This window comes from Fukomys damarensis, unplaced genomic scaffold (genome assembly GCF_012274545.1).
Source record: "Fukomys damarensis isolate Sample0158 unplaced genomic scaffold, DMR_v1.0_HiC HiC_scaffold_35, whole genome shotgun sequence".
Classification (NCBI taxonomy): Eukaryota; Metazoa; Chordata; class Mammalia; order Rodentia; family Bathyergidae; genus Fukomys; species Fukomys damarensis.
In genome coordinates, this window is record NW_022900947.1 from 16,198,719 (window position 1) to 16,220,580 (window position 21,862).

At 39.5% G+C, this 21,862-nt stretch overlaps 1 pseudogene; it reads left to right on the forward strand.

Moving 5' to 3' along the window:
• Nucleotides 1-21,517, forward strand: part of LOC104852682 — a 240,159-nt pseudogene extending 218,642 nt beyond the window's left edge.
• The last annotated feature ends 345 nt before the right edge of the window (nt 21,518-21,862 follow it).

Sequence of the window (21,862 nt, forward strand, 5' to 3'; positions counted from 1 at the left end):
GTGATGAGTAGCTGGGTGTGTGATGTAAGGCGAAGATGGACTGCTGCTCACAGCAGCCTCATTGAGGAGTGGCACCAAAGGTGTTAGGAAGCAGTGGAGCCACCCTTCCAAGTAGAAGAGCTTCAGGTAGTGTACCTGTTTGTCTGTTTTGTGTGGGTAATACTACATAATAATAAATAATGAGTACGGGATCGTAGCCATGATAAAGTGCCTGGCTGGTGTGTCAGGTACTTCAGATGAGAAAGCATGGCTGATACTGGCAGTTGAGGGACCCCCTTTTCCTGAAATATGTCAGCCTTCTCCCCAAATAGTGTTGTCTCTGGATGTAGTGTGAGACTCAACTTCCCTTTCTTGTTAGTATTTCAGGGGTCAAGATGCAACATTGATATTCTAATCTCAGAATGATGCCATTGGTAGGACAAGGCTAGTGTGTTGCCAGTTTTTCATTGTTTCTCCTGATTCTCTTTATTTCTGTGGCCTTTACTGTGAGCCCACCTGATAGGTACAAATTTGTGCTTGTTTATTGACAATTTCCTTCCAGAGACTTGCTCTGCTTGGTGCGTTGCCCCACTCCTACAGCCAGGACAGTTTCTGGCACCTGGTAGCTCTGGGTAAATATTTGTTGACAGAGTAAGTGAATGATGAATGAATTAGATTAAGGATGGGTATGGGAAAATTGATTCAAAACGAAGAAACATGTCTCAAAGTTTCAGTTGACTGGTTTTAACTGAATGCAAATTTAAAATCCCTAGCAGAAAAGCCAACTCCTTCCTCTCTTAGTTTTAGCACAATAGTTTTGTCTGTTTCCGTTTTTGTAATGGTATAACCAGGGAGCTGTACAAATGCTGAGAGGCCCTGTGGGCATTTGGCATGGCACATACATTTTGTTCTTTGCCAGTGGGGTTGCTTTTGCATTCTACACTTTTACTCCCACACTCTCATGCCATGGAAGCTACAAGACCAGACTAGGAAACTGGTAAGTGCTCTTTTTGTTCTAAAATGTATACCCTGTGCATTTCTTTTCCTCTCCTTCACTCCGTGTGCACTTTATCACAGACATTGTTCCTTTTCGTCTCATCTGTATTGTTCACCTGCTCATAACTTGCAGATGAGGCTATTGTGGTACATGATTTGGAAGACTGATTCTGACTATGTCTCTCCAATGTGAGTTAATGGTGGCTGTGGAGGCTGCTAATTTAGGAATCTGATTCAGGTAGTGTGGCTGATGCACTTATTGTTCAGACTAAGATTCTGTTGGAGGCTCTCAGTTTTCAGCTGTAGAGCACTGTGGAGTTTAGGGCTCAGAAGGCTGTTAAAATGGCTTCCCTCCCCTTAGTCAAGGAGATTTGCTGAGGTGATTTTGCAATTAGTTTCTGAAACTGCTCACTGGGAAACAAGGAGACAAGCCTTTTTCTATAAACATTTCTCACCATAATTTTCCAACTCTCATTCTTGGCAATGGATTTTAGTTCCACTTTGGCTAAAATCAATACAGTTAAATTTGTTTGAGTCTAGTAATATTTGTGAGTGAGTGTGTGTGTGTGTGTGTGTGTGTGTGTGTGTTTGTGTTGCTTTTAATTCATGTAGGGTTGAAGAAAAAGGATTTTATGGATGGTTTGACAGAGTGTTTGTGTTGAGCACCTTACCAGCAAACCAAAACAAAAAGCAAAGCAAAGCAAAGCACAGGGAAAAAGGCCAGGCCTGGAAAAAGAAAGTTTATTTAAAAGTGGAATGAACCTGTCTTGCACATGATAAATACCATACTTTTCAAAGTTTTGTTACACAATTGATTTCTTTCCCTGTGTTTCTGGTGGTTTAATTTGATTGGCATAGCAAAATATTGCCATATGATGTGGGAAAAATTATTTTTAATGCACAAGACCGTAGGTGTAAATTTTATTTGTGTTAATAATGTTGAATAAACTGCGTTTAAGTATTGGGTTTATTTCTGGCTACTGTGCTACTACATAATTTGATTGTCCAGTTCTCAGACATGGGTTTAAATCTTTATGCAGCTGGGAATTAACTAGTCACATTGTATTTGTTTCTCTTTGTTGAATCAGGAAAATGACCAAACTATAGAAGAGAAGCTATTTCAAGGTTTTCTTATGTTTTTAAAACACAAAAACATTTCCATAGAAACTCGATAATGAGGCATAATTTAACTTCTTACCCAAGTGTGTTAGAATGGCAGGCATGAAGGTATATAGCTCTGAGTTTTTCATTCAGCTACTGCATATGCCAAACAAAAAATGTAGCATGTTTTCTCTTTTGCTTTTAAACAAATAAATCTGTTTTTAGTCTTCTAATGGAGTTGAAATAATAATTAGCGTTTATTGTCACAGTGCAAAGTGACAGCTATAATTTTCAATGATCATCAACTGTTCAACTCATAAAATAGTTATAGACATAATGTTGTTTCATAATGCTAAATGTGTACTGTTTTTGTGCACTAAAACAGCCTAAAGTTTTGTAGACAATAAAATTATTTTAACAGGCTTGCAAAGCTTCTATGAAAATTATAGTTAATTCAGGCAGTTAATTCAGCTCAGTTCTTGGAGTATATTCTATTTTTTAGGCTAACAGTGGTCTAGCTCCAGTGCAGTTAAGATCATGAAAGCTTTAGTACTGATATACTTGTGTTATTGGGTAGTTCTTTTAGAAATGGCTTGCCAATTAAATGTACTCCAGGCCCTTTTCACCTTGAACAAAGAACTGAATGAGACCAGCTAAAAATGGTGCCAAACATTTATTTGAAAAGTGGAGGGTGAAACAAAGGAGAAACTGGTTCTACTGAGTGAACTTGGACTGAACAAAAGAGGAAAAGAGACAGAGGGCAAAAATAAAAGCATACCCTTGGTCTGGGAGACACTAGATGGTGTAAAGCAGGATTGTAGTGGCATCCCCTCCCTTTGAATGGTCTACATCTCTGGGGAGCCCATGGGAAGGTCTTGAGAGGCCGTTCTGTAAGGATCCTGGGAGCCCACCTTGCCTCTCTTCTCAGTCATGCCTTATCTCCTATCTCACTTTAACATTTGTATAAAGCGCTCTTGAAATAAACTACCCATGTCTCAGAAGTCGCATAAGTTCTTGCTTCTTTAATGTTTTGTTTTATAGATCTGACTGTGTGTCTCCCCCAAATTCATACATTGGAACCTAAGACCCAATGTATTAAGAAGTGGCACCTTTCAGGAGGTGATTATATCACAGAGTGCTGTCTCCATGAGTGGGATTAGTGACCCTGTGAAAGGGCTGGAAGAACTTGGTGGGCTTTTTATTTTCTGTCTTTCTGCCTTTCTGTCATAGAAGGAGGCTGCAAAAAGATCCCCATCAGACACTGAATGCCAGGATCTTACTCTGGGTATTCCCCAGCCTCCAGAACTATAAGATCCAACCTCAAAGAAATAAATATTCGTGATAACAGTGCAGACTCAACAACATTCAGTCCAGTTGATTTTCCCCACAAATGGCAGAAATGTACTCAACTATATTTGTCAACAAACATACATTAATGATTTGGTTCATGAACACTGCTGTTCTTGAACAGTTTGGTTTGTGAACAGAAGCATTAGGAAAGATTTTGCTTCCCTTTAAGAACTGCACATTGGGTGACGAACACAGTTGCGGCCATCTTCCCCACACGAACATGAATGTGGTCATCTTCAGAATCATGGAACAAATTAAGTTTGTGTACCGAGGCACCACTGTGTGTACTGGGTGTTCTGATGGTCCTATGGAATGACAAATGTATATGGAATTTGTTTTTAAGAAGAATTATCTCATCAAGTGGAGATAATTTTATCTATTACTTATTTAATACTTAGATGAAAAATTGCTTGGCTACATAAAAAATTAATGCCAGTCAAGGGGTACTGCAGACATTAATGATGACTGGAGCAAATCTATTTATTCTGACTTGAGTAATCAAACTTGAGTAAATTTATTTTCTTTTCCCTACTTTTTAATATCCTGTTCCCTGGGCTAAGATTGTTGACTATAAAAAAAAAACATTCAATAAATGGCTTATGTTGGGTACAGGTACGTTATTACCTCAACAGAGACTCTCAAATCCCATAAGTAAATTCTATTATCCCCATTTCACAGATGAGCAAATTGAGACCAAAATAACTTGTTAATGCCTGCACAGCTGGTAAGTACTAGAGCTGGAGTTTGAATTGATATAGCTCAGTCTGAGTTTGTGGACTGCATTACTGCCTGTCTTGCCTCTCCAGCAAACCTCATCCTGTTATGCTCCAGAACAGGAAAGCTGGCCACAGAGACCTAGCTTCCTGCTGCAAGTTTATTTTTACAGGGCTCCAATTAGTGCACTGAATGAGCTCATTTACTAAATGGGCTCTGAGTAATTGGCTGCTGGGGTTGGGGTGAATAGTGTCCTCTGGAGGGCTGTTTCTACAGCTTGACGCATTGGGCAGTGAAGGCTGCCATTGCTTATCTCTCTTCCGGATTGCACAGCCCAGCACGCCAAAGCTGTGGGAAAACAGTCCCCAATTTGAAAACTCAAACTGAATGAACAGTCCTGGCTCTATTTTTTAGAAAGCAACAGTAGGAGTCCAGCAAGGAGGAGTACCATGTGCTCATGAATAAGCATTTAAGTTGGAAATGAGGTGTGCAAAGAGGTTCTCACCTTTAACATGTGGGTTAAAATGGTGGAAACTGGTGTCTGAACTTCTGTCCACAGGACAGAGGCTCAGAAGATCATTTGGCCTCCAGTGAGCCACATGAATTTGAGTTAGGTCCCTGAGGTCAGCTCATCTGTGGTTCTGTTGCTCATGAGCCTAGCTCTTCTCCACGAGGGAGATTGTGAGGGCTGACTGTCCCAGTGGACATAGCTTATTGCTGGCCCCTCTTCAAGCCCCATTTGTTTCAGCCATAAAATGGGGCTAAAAGTCATCTCTGTTTCGGGCACTCTTGTTTTGAATGATTTGATAACAGTCGGGTCTGTAGCAGAGTGTCTGGTCCACAGTAATTCTTCGGGGCACATAAGTGGTCCTCATTAGTTTTGGTACTATTATTATTTATATCAGATCATGTAGTAGAATGGAAATAGGATTTGGAAGGAGTTCAAGTTCTGGTTATTCCCTCTATGACTTTTGGGGACTTAAATAAGTTACTTTCTTAGGCTAGTGTTCTTGTTCTGGATGAGGAACACACCAGTCTTACAGGTTGTTTAAAGGAGTAAAAAAATAATATCTGTCAATTTCATTGACCAGTTATAAAATCTCATGTTCCTTATCATTAATGTCCCAAATCTTTTTTTTTCATTGAATTCTCCTCATTAACCCAATTAAAGTAGCTGGAAAACTGGATACTGTTTTTTTGAAGTACTGGGGTATGAACCCAGGGCCTTTGCACTGGGTTATTTCTCCAATCCTTTTTTTCAGTTTTTATTTCTGGACAGAATCTTGCTAAGTACCTATTTCTCAGGCTGGGCTTGAAATTGGGATCCTCTTGCCTCAGCCTCCCACAGTATGGGGATGCGAAGTATGTAGCAGCATGTACACAGCAGGTTCTCTGATAACATTGTCTTACAGCTGCTTCTTTCTGGATCTAACCCTTGATGGAAGAGCCCTTGAGGTTTGGATTCTTACTCTACTTGTTTCTTTATTCCCAGTGGCTTAGAAGAAAAACAATATATGTTGACTGGGCAAAGGAATAAATATTATACTTAATGAAAATAATATGAGCTGGCTTTCCTTCAAGAATTATCTTCTATTTTTTATCTTCTCCAATCTACCAGAAGAGACTGTACTTGAGACTTGTCATCGAATTCATGGCCTTTGGGAAATGACATAGCCACCATATGCCTGTTTTTCCATTTCGTAAAGTGGGAACAAGAGTAGTATCTACTTTGTTGAAAAGAGCAAATGAGTTGTGCATATGAGATCTTTCAGGCAGTGCTTGGCACTCTGTAAATACTGAGTGAATATGAATTCTTCTGTTTTATTAGATCCAGAATGGAAGTAAATTCAATCCATTTTCATTCAAGAAAGTTGCTGTTGGAAATGGGTAATGAAAGGTTGGAGGGAGAGGTGGTCTATGGATTTCCTTAACCTCAAAGAAGTAGTTCATAATTGAATGGATTTATCAAAATCCAAACAGACAATACAGCATCTGTATGATAAAACAATGGAGTTTCAATAATTGGAAAGTCCTGACCAGTTTAAATAATTGGAAAGTCCTGGGTCAATGAAAGCCAGAACTCTGTTGATCCCATTTTTCCTTTGTCTAATGGATTTCTCTGCACTGAAGTTCACAGTAAAATACAAGGTTTTCAATTTCTATGCACATTTTCTCTCTTTCTCCCTTTCTACTGATGCCTGTTATGGAGATTTTAGTCTTTTTAATACACAAAACCAGAAAAGACTTAACTGATCTATTAAAGACAGTGAGATTGAATAAAAAGGGATACTGCATGGGCCACATGCTCTGTGTGACACTTGTGCAGAGTTCCTGTGTCACCTCATCTGTCATGGCCACCTACAGAGCTGTGTTTCAGTCTTTCAAAGCATAGGTAGGTTGAAGAGAAGGATGGCTATTCTACCTCTTAGGTAGGGCGGTGAATTTGTATGAGGATTAACTAGGAAGAAGGCAAAATAAGGACTGGGAAGAACTTGGGCTTTGGAGGCAGATGACTAGATTTTCATCCTTTCTCTTTCACACATTTCTTAATTACCTTGAACATATTTGCTTTCTCTGAATTTCATTGTTTTGTGTTTATATAGGCCTAGCTGCAGCTACAGTCTTTAAGGGTTATGGTGAACAATATGTTTTCCGTCAGTACACAGTAGCTATTTGTTTTTCTATGTGCAAGAGAGGTGTAGGGTATCATCTTTGATAATCTGCTGTTCTTCTCAAGTCTGAAAAGTCTTGAAAGATATTGCCCTGGCTACATGTTTGCTGTTATCTGGGAGACAAAAAGTTTGGAGATATTGTTGATTGACATTCCTCTCTGCCTTTGTGCCTCTTCTTTTCTTCCCTCTCTTACATTTCTCTTCTTTCACCTCAGTGCACTTTCCAAATAACAAACATTGGTCATAGAAACTCATCTTGTATGTTCCTGAGGTCAGTATTAGTACTTCTGGGATGCAGAGTTATTCTTTTATATATGTCCAGGTATTTCACATAATTTCATAGTTAAAATCTTCATTTATAACTGATAATCTTGTGTCCTTTGTTTAGAAGGCAAGTATGATATAATTTAAAAGATTTTTTTGATGTTTGACCCTGGGCTCAAGGGGAATAGGAACCTTAGCAGGGAGGACTCAGCTACTCTGTCACTATGAATAATAATTAGGCTAAGCTGTCTTATATAAACACACTGTGTTTGAATACAGAGAAAAAAGGATTCCAGATTTCACATACATTGTTAGTTTAGGATGGACCTAGAGGAAGAGTCCAATACCAGTAGATTTGCAATGATTCTCTATCCCAAGGCAACTATTCAATCAAGCGATCATGCCAGATAAACATACCTTGCTCATGCATAAGCTAATTAGAGACAATGAAGGAAAAAGACCTGAGGCCTTAAAAGATACACACTTCTTAGGTCTCTTGGAGAGGCCAGTAGAAATGATGCATGAATATATTTTCAACCTTGATATGGCCCATGCCTTCCTTTTCATGACTAGCTAGTGAATTCTTATTTTGCCCTGTGAATTTCTGTTCAGATTCCTGTTTCTTTGGGCAGCTGTCCCTGACCTTCTTAAAAGTGTTGAGCCTTTGTTGGCCTGGAGTCTTAAAAGCCTGCACCCTGCTATATCCCTAAACCAGTTCCTTTTGGATCTATATTCCCAATGAGACCATTAAGTCTAAGGGCAGCATTAGGTGCTATTTATCCTTAGATCACCACACGTAGCCTGGAGGCTGGCACATGACAGCTGCTGAATGGATATTTGTTGAGTGAAGAATGAACAAACTGTGCTCCTGAAAAATTCCAGATGTGGAGTCACAGGGCTCATTCGTGAAGGAAAGCTATCATTTGCTCCTGATATTGTTAATGAGTCAAGTCCAGCCTAAATTCATGCCAGGTCTTCTCCTGATTTACAGGACTGCACAACCGAATTGCTTCTTTCCTTTTTTGGGAAGACTGAAGGGTTTTGTTATGAAATGATATTAGTGTCTCCAAGGTTTAGGAGAAATATTTCATGGCTCTCACTCAGGTCTATAAGGAGTCTTATTTTCTGAATAAGTATTGATCTCAGCTTATAAAATACTGCAAAGCCATATAATTAAAAAGAATGAGACCAGTCACGGGTGGGCAGTGGATGTCTAAGAGAGGACAAATTCTTCAGGTGCCTGCGATTTTATAATTGCACTTGCTTGGGAGCTTATTAAAGCCGTGCAGGTGTGATGCTTCATCACAGAGTAGTGAACCTTTGAAAGATATGCATAATAAACAGAGTTTGAAATATGTTTTTATTCCAGGCCATATGGTCCTGTCTGGAGCTTTCCTGGATCTTTGGGTCAGTTCATTGTTGAAAGATGGGCTTGCAAGGACCCACCTCTCGGAGCAGCTGTCAGAGCTCTATCAGATCGAATCTGCTTTTGCATGATTATTTATTGCATGTGGCTCTCTCAAATAGGCCCGGACTTACTCTGTAGCTAAAATGTGCTGAGCAAGTCTCTTCCCTGAACAGCTTGTGGCCATATCACCAAGCAGTGTCCTTTTTTGTCCTTAAAAAGCAGACTGGCAAGACTTGTACATTAGGCCAGAACAGGCAGTCTGGACGAGGTATGCCCACCTGGGCTTGAACTCGGTGCCAGCAATCTGAAAAATGACACGGTGGCATTTTAAAGAGATGTCATTGTTCTTTCTTCTCACCTCTTTGATACTCACTTCACCACATCTCTCAACTGTAGGCAATTACAGTGGCTGCTATTTACAAGCACTTGAAACATTTCTGTGGTGGTATTGTGGTGAGAATAATGCTAATGCTTGTTCTTCCTTTGTCATTGACAGATAGTGGCATTGCCTCCTCTGAGAATGGCTTTTAAAGGGATATTTAGTGCAATTTATTGTGTGTGTGTAGGAATACAAGTAACTGCCAAGAGACTTGGTCCCAAATTCAGCTGATCACAACCAAATGCTCCAGTTCCATATAAAATGGGCTGTGAATTGGTCAGACTGGAAGATCTAAGTCCCACTTTTCCTATTGATTTGAAAAAGTTGAACTTGGAGTTGTATGTTTATCATCTTGTTAATAAAAACAGTCTTGCTTCTTATGAACTTATTTTACTCTACTCTTACATTTCTGATGACATATTCAATATTAAACTTATTAGTAGCCATTTATTTGTTTAAGTAATATTTACTGAGTCCTTAATCCCAGCCACTGCACTAAGGCTTGGGAATATAGGATTCACAAGATAACTGCCCTTCTGGAGCTTAAGAGTCTGGAATAGAAGACAGACTTTGAACAAATAGTGAGTTGTTTTATACATGCTACAAAAAAGAAAGTTAAGGGAATTAACTGAATGAGCATAGCAGGGAAACCTGTATGTGGTGTTCTTATGGCCTCTTTGAAAGTTTAAGAACAAAATGTATGTCATACTTTGTCCTGCATGAGAATTACTCTGCTTAAAATAATGACATATGTAGGGACGGGGGAGCGGGTTTAGGGAGGGAAGGGCTATGGGGAAAAATGAGAGTCTGTCATGTCAAGGTACAAGATCCCAATGACAGATGTAATTGTACTGTATACTTAAAAAGTACCAATAAACTCAATGAGAGAAAAATAGTGACATATAGTAGTAGATGCTTAATAAAACATGGATGTAAAGGAAGAGTGAAAGAAAACATTTAAACAAGAAATGTTAAGATTAACCTCTTCATTCAGTATACAACTTAATAAATTATACTTTAAAAGCCCTGTATCAGTTTTAGAGCAAAATTACAGGGTTTTTTTTCCTTCACCCCAAAGTTTAGTGTTGCCATTTTTATTTGTCAGGGTACCTGTATTTTTGTTTCTAGAATCATGGAACCTAGAACTTAGCATTCAATGGCTATGGAAATATTTGACTTTGATATTTCTATCTGGGCACCAGGTACTTTTTTAAAGGCTATTTTTAAGTGGCTGTGGTTAGCAGATATGAACTGTTTCTAAATGTGCCTAATATTTTGGACTAAAGGTACAGCTATTCCAGAGTGTGTATCTTAGGCTGGATATTAGATCCTATGATGGAACATGTATTCTCCTGGATCTCTATTATGATACCTTAAGGGAAAAGGAGTCATCCAAGTGCTGTGACACAGGAAAGGACAGTGACATTTTTCCAGGCCGTCTAGCAGATGAAGGTGGCAATACTGAAGCATACTGCTCAGAAAAGACTACCTAGGCTTCTTTGAGACAGACTGAGAATCAGGCAGAAGTGTGGTAACAACCAGAGAGACAGTGGGGAAGCTTCTGGGAAGTGTCACAAGGCAGAAGTCTAGTGGGCATGGTAAGGAAATCCCTGGTCTGCATGGATGGAGACATGAAGGGCCAGGTTGGGACTAGAATCCAGAGGTCAGTTGCCACAGAGACAGGATGAGCCAGCAGTGCTCTGACAGAATCAGGTGTGCGGTAGAGAGGACTTGGAATCAATGGACACTGAAGTCTTGTTTGTTCAGCCTAAAGATGCTATGACTATAAGATCCAGATGGGAATGGTGAGATGAGAACTTTATTAAGATCTTGTAAAAATAACCCTCCCTCTCTTTCTTTCTTCTTCTTCCTCCTCCTTCCCCCCTCTCTTTTCCTTCCTTTCTCCAGAGTTCTTTAAACAAGTGCTTATTTAACATGTACCCTGTGCTAAGCATTGTTCTTAGGGTGGAAAATATTAGGAATACAGATAAAGTCATTTTTTTCCATGGGATTTTCAGTCTTCCAGGGGAGATGGGCGATACAAAAATGGGTGAAGAAGATATTTTCATTTAATATGGGCCCAAAAAGGTAGCACAGAGTGAGGATGGGATAGTTGGGACAATAATTTTAAATTGGGGCATCAAACAAAAACTTTTATGGGATGCGAATTTGAGCAACATAAATGATAAGGTGATGACCTAGGAGAATAAGCCAACACAAAAAAGCGTAAAGACCATAAGATGTGCAAGAGCTCAACACACTCTAAGAAGAAAAAAGAATACCAGAGTGCAAGGAGAGTGGCAAGTAAAAGACAAGAGAATGTGGGAGACTAGGCAGGGCTTGACCATAAGGGGCCTTCAAGGTCAGAGAAGGGTTTTCGTTCTTAGAGAAGCAGTGTTCCAGGTGCTGCTCCTCCTTCACCTGCTCACGGCCTCTATGTGGTCAACAGTATGCTACTCACTGGAGCGTTGACATTTATGTGTCCCTCATAGCCTTTGTGTTCCAGATTTTCAATCTTTTCGCATTGTACTTATGGAAAGAAAGATCATCTTGGCCTTGGAGTCTGATAGCATGATAGCATTAGATTTCTTTCCCGGACTGTAGCAATATAATTGTGTAGCTTTTTTTGCGGGGGGAGGGTACCGGGGTTTGAACTCGGATCCTTGCGCTTACAAGGCAGGCCACTGAACCATTGAGCTAAATCCCCCAGCCCTATAATTTTGTAAAATTATATCTATGGAAATTGTCCTCTGTGATTTTTCTTAGGTAAAAATATGGGAATTTCTGGCCCTCTTTGTGTCTTTTCTACTTATCTTTAAATGTTAGAATGTTATATATTTTATTTCAAAGTTTTGTTTTGTTTTCTGTCTCCCTGGCCCCCTGCTTTTTTGCTTTTTTGAAGTACTAGGGATTGAATCCAGAGCCTTTGTGCTAAACTAAATTCCCATCCCTTTTTAAAAATTTTTGAGACATAGTCTTGCTAAGTTCTTCAGGCAGTGCTTGAACTTGTGGTCCATCCTGTCTCAGCCTCCCAGAGTGCTGAGACTAAAATAACCATGATTTCAATTACCATCTCTGTGATGACTCCAAAATGTGTACTTCCATCTCTGATTCTACCTTGAGTAATTGTCCATCCAATTACCAGTTGACCAAGTCTGTAACAGAAGGCAACTGAGAGTCATCATAATAAAGCTTAATCTTCCCTGTTCCTTCTAAAACTTGTCTGTGCTCACTATTCTCTAGTTCAGAGACTAAAAATATTATCTATTGTGGTAACTTAACTTTCAAATCTCTTTCACCACTTTTAGCCCGGCGAATCATTAAATTCACCTGTGTGTGTTGAATCCGTCTGGTTCTGTCTTCCTCTGTGTCAGCCTAGACCACTCTCCCACCAATCTCATGATTCATGGAAATCACTCCTAAATATTTTCTTTGGTTCCATTCTTGCTACACTCACATCTGTTCTTCACAGAGGTCATGCCAGTCTTTTAAAGAATTTGATTAGCTAATGTCATTCCCCTCTTTAAAATCCTTCAATAACTTTTCATTGCTGTTGGAGAAAGAAATCGAAATCCTTAAAATTTTTATGAGCATCTGTATGAGTTAGGTGCTGCCTTGAGACTCTTCTTATCATTCTTTATGACTCCAGTGAATCGTCTTAAGTTTTTTACATATGCTGGAAACCTTTCTCATACCCGAGTTTCTATGCAAGCTATTATTTTTTTCCTGGATTGCTCTTATTTTTCTTCATCTAGTTCCGTGGGCATCTGTCATTGTTCCTTGCTGCCTGGCATGTTTTGAATATGCTTGTTCCGTGTAAGTTTTAACTAACCAGCATAGATGATGAGATTCTTTGGGTTTCTTTGGAGAAAGGGCAGAAACATGTGATCCACCAGCAGAATTACCCATGTGCCGATTTAATGTGAAGGTAAACACTCATTGCAGGCGGATACTATTGTTCAGGTGAGGATGGCAGCAGAGACATGCAGCTTTTGAGACTGATAGTGGTTTTCAGGTCTACATTCTAGTGAAGACGTAGCCCAAGATCCTGGTGACTGTCACAGTCACAAGAAAGTTGGATTTAGGTAGCAATATGAATGTAGGATTTAGCTTTCACTGGGTCATTAGCAGTTGAAGTCCTTTCTCCAACCAAGCAATTCTGTGGTTTGCTTTGGAGAACTTCCCTGAAGGCTTCAGCCCAACTCCTTTTTGCTTCGTCAGGCAAGGTCAGCCTCTGGTACAATAAGAAAGGGACTCTGGCTGGTAGAACTAGGCAACTCCTGCTCATCCTTGGCCTCTGGGCTCTGGGATCTATTTCCCTACAGAAAGTTGCTTCCTTGGCCCTTTCTGCCACCCTTGCCGAATAAGATTGATCTTCCATTATGGTGTAGGCAAGACAGTGTAGTTAGTGCTTGGTGTACAGCCTTGATCATGTCCCTGCTTCCTTCCTTTCTCCACTCTCCTACTTACTTGCTATATGAATTTTACCAAGGTTGCCTAATCTTCCTGGGCATCAATTCTCTTATCTGTAAAATAGGGACAGTGATCGTATGTGTCTTATAAGTTGACTGAAAAGATTAAATGACTTAACACATCCGTGGAGTCTTTGAGATGGTATCCAGTAACTGCTGATATGCTGTTTCTCACAGTTATCCTTTCTTTGTTTTCATTTTGCTCTTCAAAGACTGTGATTAAATGCTCACTAGGCGATAATTTGATTAAGATATGCCTTCCACATAGCCTGTAATTGTAGCAAAAAGAAAGATTTTTAAAATCGTGTTCCTTGTTATACTCCAAATTTCTAGAAAATGTATTTATGTTATAAACGTAGGACAGATGCTTCAGTCTCAGGAACTAGAGTCTTCACTCCCGGGAGCCTGGAGCAATGTCTTTCCCACCTGCAGGCGCACTGGAGCAGTGGACTTTACATGGCGACCAGTATTCTTGGAGGCATTGCCTGAAGTTCCATGACCCACCCCTGATCCATTCCCACGGCAGCCCGTCCCAGATGTTGTGCTTGCCCTTGATGCTCCAGTTTCTCTGATTCTCAGCACTGGCACTTTATGCTGACTCTAAACCCTCTGAAATCTGTTTGAAGCCAGATGGGAGAAAGAGATGAGACAGATTTTATTCATTGTCCTGCAAGACTCTGAGAGAAAAACAGTTGTAACCACAGATAGGGCATGTTGTGTGTTTACTACAAATGAAGAATTATCCAGAGAACTTTGTAAGTATTGCTCACCACAGTCCTATGAAGAGGATACTATTACCCCATTGTACAGAGGGGAAAGTAAATTCTAAAGGGAATGAAAGATGGAACATATAAGGAAAGGGTGGGAGCAGTGGAAGGAAGGCAGTCTTTCCATTTGAAGAGTCTCTCTGGCTGGGAAGAACTTTGGTTCCCATAATAACCACTTCTCTACTGAAGCAGAAGTAACTATACCAACAGTGTAGATGAGATTATAGAAGCTCCATCGACACATTCCTACCATCATATCAGCTTTATAAATGATCCTTTTCAATGGCTTGCTATTTGCAGCTCCCCCAAATAGTGTAATATGAGGAGTAGGAATAATACGGTTAATTAAGAAATCTGCAGAGCTCATTTCTGGTTAATTGGCATTTTCCTATAAAATATTTAAGAATTAGCTTTTGGTATTCAAAGATTCTTTCTTCAGAGAATCATAGGTTTTTGCTACCAAGGGTTCCCTTCTGCAGGTGGGGCCTCCCATGCTGAGAATGGACATTTCCAAGATGTTGTCCAGCCACTGATATTCAGCTGTAGATGTGGGGGGAGGGGCTTATTGAGCATTCTATGTTTAGATCCTCCTGATGTTGTTTTATTTTATTTTTCCCAAAGAAAGGAGGAAAACAGCCAGTGTTCCAGTTCTGTTGTGGGAACATTTCTCCAGTTAAAGATGTTCACCAATTGTAATGCACGCGTGAATTTCAACAAACCCAGGCAAACACATTTTCAAAGCTAGTATGGGAGCAATTGCTAGAAAATCAGCTTCAAACTGTGTTCCCAGAAGGCTTTGTCTCTTTGACTTCAGCAGACTTTGAGAGAGACTCTTCATAAGCCCCCAGCAAGATCAGGTGGGTGGTTTGGGACTCAGAGCCCAGTTGGCAACCACTCTAAAAGGGCATGGTACATTAGTTTCCTGTGGCTGCTGTAACAAAGTACCACAAACCTGGGGACTTAAGGCAACAGAAAAACACTCTCTCACAGTTGTGGAAGCCAGAAATCCAAAACTAATTTGTCAGCAGGATTGGTCCTTTCCAGAGGCTGTGGAAGAGCATTTGCTTCATGCCTCTCAGTTGGCTTCTTCTGGCTGCCAGCAGCAGTTGGGAGACTGTGGCTGCACCCCACATCACTCTGATCTCTGCCTGTCTGCAGTGTTCTTCCCAGTGCATCTTCTTCTTTTCTCTTCTACAGTGATGCTCGTCCTTGGATTTACAGTCCATCGTTATCATGACCATCTTCTTGAGATCCTTTGGTGGATGACATTTGCACAGACTTTTTTTTCAAGGAAGGCCACATGCAAAGATTTTTGGATAGATATTTATTTTTATGAGTCATCATTTAACACATTTATATGGTGAATCAAGACGATTTCTCCCGATCCAATAGAAATGAAGCTAGATATCAACAGAGCAGTGAGCTAAGGCATTTTGGTGTCCTGAGCACCTAGCATCTTCTGTCTCTCAGGGGAGGTTCATTTAAGGACAGTATGGCCTGCCTTCCACATGGCTACATCTTGTATCACAATTCTAGTGAGGACTATTAGAGTTAGGGGCTGAGGGGGATTCTGCAACCTTTATAACTTCAAAAGAAATGCTTTTGGATTTAGAAACTTATTTAAAACACTGCATTGTAGTGCTACAGCATATCCTAGACTTCTGGTTTTCAAACTTGATTAGGTATGAAAATCACTCATGAATTTTGTTAAAAATGGAAGTTCTTGGGTCTCAATCTGTATTAGTTTTCTAGGGCTGCTGCAGTAAAATTCCACAGCTTTGGTGGGTTTAAATAATAGACATTTATTTTCTCACAATTCTGGAAGCTGGAAATCCACAATCAAGGTGTCATCTGGTTTGACTCCTCCTGAGCCCTAGCCATTTGGATTGCAGATGGGCACCTTCTTGCTGTGTCATGGAGTTACCTTTCTTCTGTTCATGCACATTCCTAGTCTCCCTCATCTTCTAAGCATGTTTTTGTCTTGAATTCTGCATTTCCCTAAGGGGTGGAAAGAAAGGAAAACAGCAGAAACCCAGCATGGACTGGGTCATGTGTTAGGGTTCGTGTTATCCCATTTACTCTACACAACAGCCTGATATTAGTGTATGTGCACATGAGAAAGGAGGGGCTCCTTTCAGCTCCCAACTGGTGTATCTGGAATTGAAACCCAAGCCTGTAGAGCATTCCTTCTCCTGATATGCCACTTCAGTTTTATGGGCTTCTAAACCTAGAAGACGCTTCAAGTTTGTCTCTATGCATTAAGCACAATGAACATGGCTATTTCACAGTATATACAACAGTTTTAATAATGGAACTCTTTGTGAGTTTGTTCCTTTTGTCTGTTGATTTCTTCTTTGCATCATTTTCCTACATCTGTCTCCTTGTATATCATTATATGCTATGAGCATATTTAAGAATATTTGGAATAATAATTACAGGGATACAAGTACCTCCATTGAAAAAAAGAAATTGAATGTGCCAGGCACTTGGGATATTACCAGTCTAGGATCACCTTAATTCAAGATCTAGATTTGATGTTTGCCTAATAACCAGCTAACTCAGTACTTGCCAGTACTTGCTTTTGGCTTACTTCTGCTATTACTCTGCTGCTTTAGTTCTTTGTGTGTTGGGTCTCATACTGGACTTCCTACCTGGCGTGGTTCTAGCTTTTGACATTTACCTGAACCTCAGAATATAGAAATCATTTCATATTTCCTAAGATTGGAAAATTCCATTGGACGTAAGTAGCTGCAATGTCTACCTATCTCATTTTCTACTTTCAGATTTGATCTGGCAGTTCCTAATATTGCCACCATTCCATTGTTTTGGAGATTAAAGACAAAATTTTATCCAGCAGTTTTTTTCTTATTTTCATTGGGTGTTTTTGCTTGAATAATCATTGTTATTCATTGTGCCATTGTCTGAACACAGAAATCTGGAGGTCTATAGTTTTTTGTTTTTTGTTTTTCTACACATTCCTGGGGCTTTACCTCTCTTATATTCTTGTGTGGAGCTGCCACCTTTTCTGATGCCCTGAACCTTTCCACTGATTCTTGTCATGGAAGGTTGGGTCTGTAGGTAGTGGTTTATTTGATATCTTGATAGTTTCACTACATTTATGGCTGTCCTATAGAGGTCCTAGATAATCTGCAAAATAAAGCCTATCTCTTTTTATAAATTATGAGAAATAAATCCCATTGATGCTGAGCACCCAGTTTCTGGACTTGTAATTTGTCAAACACTGGCATAATTACGTTTCCTAAGCCAGTAACTGGATAAGATTCTTCTAATACTGTGAAATAATTAATTTCTAAGGTAAGTGTGTCTTTGAGCATGCACACAGTTATGTCATAAAGACTTTAATTTTGCCCTAGGAATGATTTGGCTCTTGGCTGTCAGATTCTGCCATACATGTGACTCAGGGTATCAGCTGAGCAGGCAACCAGGTGGTATTCCCACCTGCTTCTCACCTGCTGTGGCTCTGGGTTTTGACACTTAGTCCAACCTCAGAAAACAGAAATAAGTTCATATTTACTAAGGTTGGAAAATTTCATGAGGCAAAAGTAGCTTCAGGGTGTGTGTGTGTGTGTGTGTGTGTGTGACTGTGCAAAGCACAAATTCATCCACAGAGATAGTCAGTTGTGCCTGTGTGATGAGGTCCACAATAAAAACTCAATATGGACACTAAAGCTCGAGTGTGCTTCCCGGATTGGCAGTAGTGTTTGTACTGTCCCATGTGGATACCAGGAGGGGAATGTGTCTTGACTCCTAGGGAGAGAATAACGACAGCTTTGTGCTTAGAACCCCTCAGACTCTGCCCCATGCGTCTCTTTTGAGCTGAATTTACACTCTTATCTTTTCTTGTAATAGCCATAATTATGAAGGCAAGAACTCTCAGTGTGTTCTGTGAATCCTAGAAAATTACCAAAACCGAAGATGTTCTGGAAATTACTTGAACTCGCAGCTAGTGTCAAATGTTAGGGTGGTCTTGTGGTTCAGGTTAGCCAGATCTTTTTGATTTGGTATGGGCAGTGTGTGTACATGTACATGATCATGTCTGTGGACGTGTGTGTGTGTGTGTGTGTGTGTGTGTGTATATGTTCGTGACTGTAGAATGCAACACTAGATTGGCCTTATAATTAGAGCAGCCAGACTTGGCAGTATTTCTTCTTGCATCTTTATACCCAGTTGACTGTGAGACCCTTTCTAAAGCCTTGTTGTCCATCATCACATGTCTGCAGTGGGCACCATTTTTATCCCAGTGTGCTCTGTACCTGTCCAAAGTTCTGTTGGTCCCTGTTGACTTTGCCTCTCATTCTGGTTAAGGAAATAAAGAGAACTCACAGGAATGTTTTCCCCCTGCCAAGATTTGGGACCTAATAAATCATGGTGGAGAGAAATGTGATGATGGTTTCTTTCCAGTACTGAGATTGGAAGAGGAGAGGTGGTCAGGTTCCAGTGTGGTTTTGTCATTTTTCCAAGTGTTGGTACAGTGAGAGTCCACCAAGGTAGTTCCTCTGCTCTAACTAGGTAATTCTCTTCTCCAATGTTCCTGCAGCAAGCGCGCTGAGACATCACCAGTGTCACTTGGGCAGTTGAGTGCTTGCTGCAGAACTCCTGGCAGTTAACAATGAAACTGTCAGGATTTTCTTTTTGTTCCCTTCCAAGCAGGCAGGACTTCATTTTTATCCTCTGGTTTAGCACATGAATCAATCCTTTTATACACGATCAGTGGGACTGTGTCTGTTTTCAAAAACTGCCTGGCTTATAACTGGCTGGCGGGCTTTCTTGTTGGGCAGTAGTTCTGCAAAGAAGAAAGAAAATATGAAGATTCTCATGTATTTAATTACAAAGCCAAGAAGATTATTATTTGCTATCATTGTATTTGGTTGTGGTTGTTTTGATATGGAGAGATATGTAAATTGGGCTTCTAAAAGAAATTATTAAAAATGATATTTTACAGAGTATAATTGACAGAGGAGGAGGCATGCGTGCAAAGGAGAGCAGATAGGAAAAGGAATATCTAGCAAATGTTTTTATTCCTGCAAAGCTTAATGGCTTGAATGCTGTGCTTTTCATTTTCTACCAGCATTTTATTTTGAAAGAGCCAGTCCAGTTTGACGTAATTCCTGCCTGAGGTCATTTATAAGGTACTCCATAAGCAAAACACTTTGTGTGCTTCTGTGCATAAATGTGGAGGATTACATGCCAGTTAACCAGTCAGGGACCTTTCATTTATGCAACACCCTTGTAGAAAAGCAAACCAGAAACCAAAAAGATGTATAGATCAACATATATGGTAGAATATGGGTGTAATATTTTTAAGAGGTCTGAAAAATACAGACTGACACCAAGGAAAATTTGAAGAGCGACTCTTGCCTTACCAAATGGACAGAGGAGTCAATTTGGTTGAAAATAATTCTCAGTTCATTTAAAAACCTGATTTGTTATACAAATTTTTTTCATTGAGTTTATTTGTACTTTTTAGGTATTGTTAACAAATGTTAATTTTCGTCCAGCTTCCTTAAGAGTATGAGCACTGTCATAAACAACTCTGCCTTTTTGTTTAATTTCTGCGTGAAGAAATGGATATTAATGCTTCTCATACATTAGGCTTACTTATCCTGATTTTAAAAAAGAAAATTCTCAATGCAAAGATTTATACAACTTCAGAGTTTTACTTAGACTACTAATATGTTTTTTGGTTTTCTTTGTTACTGGGGAATCAAATTCAGGACTTGTGCTTGTGAGGCAGGTGGTGGCACCACTGAGCTAAATCCCCAGCCCCTTAGAATACTAATATGAATGAAGCTCAGTTCTTAAACTGATCCTATTGGAATCATTGTAAGATTATTTAGAAGACTCTTCGTATTTTGACATTCTAACAGGAAATCCATGGATGAAGTTGGGGATATCCACAAATGAAATAAGATAGAATATTGTGTTCATGTGTGCATTTTTGGGGAAATAATCTATTTCGTTGGTTTTGAAAGAGCTTCAGCAGGACTCAAAGTTTAGACATGGAAGAGAGCTATAGAATGAATGTTGGGTCTTCTCCAAATTCATGTTGCTGTTCTAGCCCCCACTGTGATTATATTGGGAGTGGAGTCTTTTGGAGGTGATTAAGTTATGAGGACAGAATCCTCCTGAATAGGATTAGTGACTAGAGAAGGAGAATCATGAAAGAGCTCCCTCTCTCCTTCTGCCTCATGAGGACACAGCAAGAAGCTGCTTGTCAGTAAAGATATGCTCCCTCGCAAGATGTCAAATGTGTCACCACTTTGAACTGGGAGAAATACATTTTTTTAAGTCAGTTTATCTAAGGTACTGTATAATAGCAACCCATCCAAACAAGACAGGATGCTCTTGAAGTTTTGTACTTAGTCTAGGATATAGGGATGGCCAGAGCTGTGTGCCTACCCTTTGATTTTGGAGGTTACGTGTTTTCAGATTTATAAGACATATATCGGTTTGGACGTGGGGGCAAAAGGTAAGTATGGGGACTTCCTCAAGTATGTACTGTCACATCTTTCAACTTACAAGTGGAACTTCTGGAGTACTGGAGTCTGTACTAGAGATACTTGATGGTGTCTTTGCTGAATATCTTTCTAGGGACAAGGGAAAAGTGTGTGTGACTTTGTGCCTGGAGAGTGATGGATTTAAGAAAATGGGCGTTGAATAAATAATAAATATTAAAATAACGCATAATTAGAATGTTATGTAACTTAACTTATTGAATAAAGACCCTGCTTAATACAAGCAGAAAACTGGAAAAGATTATTTTTTAAAAATTGACAAATTTGATATATATTTCTGTTGTGCAACATATCTTGATATATATATTTATATATACAATATGAAAGAGCTAAATCAAGCTAATTGACATATGCAATACCTCATGTGCCATTAGTATGTGTATGCTTGATGTGTGTGGATTTGTGGTGTGTGCGTATGTGTTTGTGTACGTGTGTGAAACCATAGCTGGTTTTGCTCTTTTCACTGAGATTCCTTGCAGAATAAGAGTTGTCCATAGTGCTCACCAGTGATTTTGTCTGTGTTCTCATGAAACTTTCCCATACATAGTAATTTTCTTTCTAAAAAATTTCAGCTATTCATGTTGATAAAGTCAATCTTTAGCTATATTGTACGTGGTCTCTTCTGGATAACTTTGAGTGGAACAGTAGATATAGCCAACGGTTTGGTCTCTTCCATGTTGATTTTTTTTTCAGCTTTAATTGAGTTTATTGGTACATTTTAGGGATACAGTACAGTTACATTCATTGTTGGGATCTTGTACCTCCACATAACAAGTCCGTGTTGATTTTGAAGACCCCGCTAGACCTTGAGTCCCTTATATCTCAGCCAAGGAGTATGCCAAGATCATCCAAAACAATGGCCTGGAAAGACTTCAGTAGAGAAGGTTCCCAGGAGATGTCCCCTGGAGAAGCGCCAATCTGCTTTGATGATGATCTCTTGATGACTTCAAGTTGCCTCTGTACCAGCTGATCTATAATTAGGAAGCCTGAATATGCAATGCCTAGGAATGTATTTCAAAATGGCCTCTATTTGTATTTTAATCAAGTGAGATTTTTCAGATAAAAAAATCAGATTTGGAAAATTCCATTTAAGTCTTTAAAATTTTTCTAGCAAACTAATGCAAAGTTTATGAAGCTATGTCATGATTTGCAGCTGTAACAATAACAATATATTATAAAGATACTTGTTTATTAAATACTTCTGGTCATAGAGCTATTTTTGCT